We start from the raw sequence: 5,434 nt of genomic DNA, 5'->3' as shown, positions 1-5,434 counted from the left end.
AGCGGGCGTAGCTCCTTTGCAGTGTTCAAATATTCGCGCACCTTTCTGGTTAGTTTAAACACTGTGTCAATATCGCGTCTTCTGAGTACTCTGCTGATGCGATCTGTGACTGTTTTTGCGAATGGTAGGAAAACGTTCCCTATACAGCAACAGTCGTTCATTTCCTTTTCTTTACAAATGTTTTGACGAAACTCACACGTAATATCTGAGGAAATATATCGCTGCAGTGCCAGAAGTAATGGCCTCGTGGAGCTCGCTTTCATTAGCAGATTGGAACAGGAAGAAGTGCTGTCAATAGCTGCAGTTCAGCCAGTTGTCACCGAAAGATATTATTTATCATGACGGTATGATTTGAACTGTCGACTAGGTTGCTGTAGGACAATGGTTCAAATGGCTCTGAGCACCATGGAACTTAACTTCTGAGGTCATCAGTTCCCTAGAACTTAGAACTACTTAAACCTAACTAACCTAAGGACATCACACACATCCATGCCCGAGGCAGGATTCGAACCTGCAACCGTACCGGTCGCGTGGTTCCAGACTGTAGCGCCTAGAACCGCTCGGCCACTCCGGCCGGCATTAGTATAATAGGCAAGGCGACGAAGTGCTACCAACATACTATGCAAGTTTGCTCAGCTGATGTGCTGAGATAGCTACACTGGAGAAACTCGCGCTTCGAAGACGCCACAGCATCGTCTGCCACCACTTAGTGGGAAACGAAATACCTCAAGTATAAGCCAATGTGTTGTATTCACATATCTGTGACTATGACTTGGATCTAAAGTATGGTTATGGATAGTACGTATGCTCAGATTGCGAATCTACTCGTAACATCATGAATAAATATAAGGGGAAATGAATTAGGCGTCCTTCCTCTTCCGTAACATCAAATATATTTTAGTTACTCCTTTTTAAATGAACTACGCAGAAAATCATTTACCAGAAGTGAATAACTTTTTAGTAACACCAGATGATATTAACAGCTTGCCAGCGCGGGTTAGCCGTGCGCTCAACGTCGTCATATCGCGGACCGCGCGGCTGCTTGCGCCGTCAGTTCGAATTCTTCCCCGGGCATGGATGTGTGTTAGGTTAGGTAGGTTGAAGTAGTTCTAGATCTAGAGGACTGATGACCGAAGCAGTTTGGTGACATTGTTCTAAGAGGCATTTTTTGACCTTTCCCATAAACTTTCTTTACATAAACGGCCGTATCTTTAGATTGCGTTGACATAGATCACTTTTTTACACCACAAAGGGACCGTACACTGCAGGAAGAGCGATACATTTCCGCTTATTATGTCCACCCGTACTCGAGGTAAACGGGTTTTAAGGGTTGGGTAGACAGTTAGACGGTCAAGAAAGTGAGACTAGTAGGGTTCTATTTTTACCGATTTGCGTGACGAAATTCTAACAACGAATATAGGTACCACAGTTACTGAAGATGAGGGCCGCATAATAATTTCTTCTACTCTTTATTCGAAATGATCCAGTTGCAGTCGATACATCAGCTTATTAATCGTAGCTACGCTTTCGATCCAAATCACGTTTACAGAATGTAAATAAAATCCATTTTCCTATACACGTGGTAATTCAGATCCCACTATTAATGCCACCGCGTTTTAGATGTGCGAGCATTCCCATTGCTAGCTACCTTAAGGAACACTTCGGCTAATGAACGTTTTCTGGCTGGGGCACGTCTAATGGAGAATTCTAAACATTGTAGAATACGTTTGACAGCTACGTCGCCGTTTATTTCCTGGAGTGGTGCAGAATAATCCTACTAAATTTACTCGCTAATAACAGTTTTTAGTTATTTCGATAAACATCCCGAATGATTGTCACATAAGCGGTGACATAAAGGTAGACAATTCATGTTTTTGAGTCCAGAAAGCTCTATGCAACAGAAACTGCAGATCATTTTGCTATTTTCATTGCAAAATTGCCGGATTATTCATGTTTGGGGTAATAATAGAGGGCTGTTTGCCTCGGTTTTCTGCTAGCGTAGCGAAAGGTGTTTGCTACTGCAAGGGAGGTCTGGCTTGTCTTCGGTTCTAATCTCGATGGAGGCTGATAGACTATCAGTAAAGGAATTTTAAGAAATTCTCGCGCCCCCAATACGTTTTATTGCTACCTTTATTCTGTACCGGCGCCCTGTGGCTGTCGATATGAAACTTTTGTAGAATTTCATACTTGTTACGCCTACTTTTTCCGCTTACGTCAATAATTGAATTGATTTCAGTGTGGCACTGAATGATTTTTAATTGAATTTAGTTATGAATCTTCACGCATTGCTAAATTTGCACACTTTCATGGTAGGTCAGCAACGGTAATCCAGTATGACTGGTCTGAACGTTGACACAGACCATGTCGCAGCTGAATGCGTAAAGTCCCGAGCGACTGGAAAGAAGTTCTAGGCTACTTTGTCTTACTAAAACAGTTATCTTATCTCGATAAGCTGAAATTCATTTTTATTAGTACAGTTCATACTAATTAGCGTTCCTTCTTTCATTTATATTTTATATTTAGGTGTTGTGGTTAACACACTAACCAGCATTAATATAGTCTTACACATGATTCAAAACAGTCTGACAAATTTCGAATAGTTTTTCAATTTCATGCCTGTACATAGTATGTTGGTAGCACTTGGTCGCCGCGCCTGTTTTGCTGTGTAGCAGACTTTATAACTGTGCGGATCAGCATAACGAAAAGGCGAGGGGTCTCGCTCATTTTGTCCACGACTGTAGATATTATAGTCCACAGCGTAGAAGGCATCAGGTAGCTTGTGGCTTGGGACAGGGAAAAAGTAGCAACACCTTTTCTGTATCGAGTCCTTTCATCTCAGCGCCGATACTTTTTCACTCAATAATTTCCAGCTGATGCTTTTACCCATATCAGTAACTTATAGCCAACATGATGTCGAATGGTCCAGTAATGATTTATTACATTTTTATCATTTACCCAAAATTTTGGTCGCATGAGTCAGTCCCAACACTTTCAACAACTGAACGCGCGAACACCAACAGACCAGCTGTAATAAACGAGCGGTGTGCGTTCGAGCGACAGAGTTAATGTAAGAAAACATTTGCGACGCTTCGCCAACCTTGTCAAGCTTTCGTTCATCTTCAGTTGGGATCCCACTGTCCTGAAGACTCTCTACTTACCTGTTTCTTTTTACATTGTTCTTCAAAAAAACTTTAAGCGGAAGAGTTACTGAATCAGCAGCCAGAATGGAGCCTACTAAAGCGAAATTCGGCAGTATTTTGATAAACTGGATAATAATTTTGTGAAGCGCAAAATCTGTTTAAAAAAATTGAATGTGCATGTCACTAAAGAGCTGACAGGTAAACAGTATGCGAATATATGCAGAATTATACGAATGGCAAACTGCTTATATGTGCAATTAAATGATTTAAGTAAGTTTGCCGGTAGCGCTGGTAACAGTGTAGTAAAGGCAGTTGAATATGATTTAAACAAGCCTGTAGGACTCCAATTTGGGCATTTTATGCCGCAAAGTTCTTTTCATGTCCAAAAACGTCTGAAAAAATACGTCAGCAATACAAATATGCAATAAATTTTTTTGGAAGTTGTTGACCTTGAGCCGGCCGGAGTCGCCGAGCGGTTCTAGGCGCTACAGTTTGGAACCGTGCGACCGCTACGGTTGCAGGTTCGAATCCTGCCTCGGGCATTGATGTGTGTGATGTCCTTAGGTTAGTTAGGTTTAAGTAGTTCTAAGTTCTAGAGGACTGATGACCTCAGAAGTTAAGTCCCATAGTGCTCAGAGCCATTTTTGTTGACCTTGGCAAAACTCAAATTTCACTTTTCTTCTATTAACCACATATGTTTCGCTGAAGTTTCATGATCATCGGTGTGCTTTTATTTTCTTTCTATTAAAAAACAGAAAAAATGCTCTTCACTGCTTGTACAAGTATAAATTCGAGTTTTTCAGAAAGTTTGGAAGGTAGGAGACGAGATAGTGGCAGAAGTAAAGCTGTGAGGACAGGGCCTGAGTCGTGCTGCGGTAGCTCAGATGGTCGTACTCGCTTCGGCGCTACATATACTAAAATTGGAACGATACAGAGAAGATTAGCACGGCCCCTGCGCAAGGATGACACGCAAAAAAAAAGATGGTAGAGCACTTGCCCGCGAAAGGCAAAGGTCCCGAGTTCGAGTCTCGGTCGGGCACACAGTTTTAATCTGCCAGGAAGTTTCACCCCGTTTGTTATTGTCTTGCGCCAAGACTGTTAAGAGAGAGATGCCGGCGGTGATCGCGCGTTATGGCCGCCTTTCCTGGTACATAAAGATGTCTGTCTTTCTTCCAGGAAACTTAAAGTGAAGTGTGAAACCTACACTTCCTTCACGGGAAGACCTAGGATACACCGTACTGCAAACACCGCTGCTTGCTTGTTTTACAATGGTTTTGCTTCTTATGAAACATACGGCAAATGACGCAGTTACTGCACTGTAACACAATCTAAACACTGGTTTACAATACTCAAATAGTTATCAGTCTTTTTTTTCTCACAACCTGCTATTACTGTTACTTTCGGCACGCAAGTGGTTTTTTCGATGCTATTGTTCGGTGATCTAACATAGTACAATGCTACATATCGGCGTGGGGAGTGCATCAGTCCAACAACCTTTGGAGGAAAGTTGTATTTCACGAAATTATATTTTTTAGCTGAATACCTAGTGTATATTTAAAGTAATGTATGAGCACGATGTATGAGACAGGCGAAATACCCTCAGACTTCAAGAAGAATATAATAATTCCAATCCCAAAGAAAGCAGGTGTTGACAGATGTGAAAATTACCGAACTATCAGTTTAATAAGTCACAGCTGCAAAATACTAACGCGAATTCTTTACAGACGAATGGAAAAACTGGTAGAAGCCGACCTCGGGGAAGATCAGTTTGGATTCCGTAGAAATGTTGGAACACGTGAGGCAACACTGACCTTACGACTTATCTTAGAAGAAAGATTAAGAAAAGGCAAACCTACGTTTCTAGCATTTGTAGACTTAGAGAAAGCTTTTGACAATGTTAACTGGAATACTCTCTTTCAAATTCTGAAGGTGGCAGGGGTAAAATACAGGGAACGAAAGGCTATTTACAGTTTGTACAGAAACCAGATGGCAGTTATAAGAGTCGAGGGGCATGAAAGGGAAGCAGTGGTTGGGAAAGGAGTAAGACAGGGTTGTAGCCTATCCCCGATGTTATTCAATCTGTATATTGAGCAAGCAGTAAAGGAAACAAAAGAAAAATTCGGAGTAGGTATTAAAATTCATGGAGAAGAAGTAAAAACTTTGAGGTTCGCCGATGACATTGTAATTCTGTCAGAGACAGCAAAGGACTTGGAAGAGCAGTTGAACGGAATGGACAGTTTCTTGAAAGGAGGATATAAGATGAACATCAACAAAAGCAAAACGAGGATAATGGA

The 5,434-nt window shown here is 41.5% G+C and overlaps 1 non-coding gene across 1 annotated transcript; it reads left to right on the top strand.

The window, feature by feature from the left end:
• The first annotated feature begins 4,030 nt into the window (after window positions 1-4,030).
• LOC126186566 (U6 spliceosomal RNA) lies at window positions 4,031-4,138 on the top strand. The gene has a single exon (XR_007537637.1). It is a non-coding gene; the product is annotated as a U6 spliceosomal RNA (small nuclear RNA).
• Window positions 4,139-5,434: the final 1,296 nt, after the last annotated feature.

This window comes from Schistocerca cancellata, chromosome 4 (genome assembly GCF_023864275.1).
Source record: "Schistocerca cancellata isolate TAMUIC-IGC-003103 chromosome 4, iqSchCanc2.1, whole genome shotgun sequence".
NCBI lineage: Eukaryota > Metazoa > Arthropoda > Insecta > Orthoptera > Acrididae > Schistocerca > Schistocerca cancellata.
The sequence above is the reverse complement of the archived record's forward strand: the minus strand, read 5'-3'. Positions and strand labels throughout refer to the sequence as shown.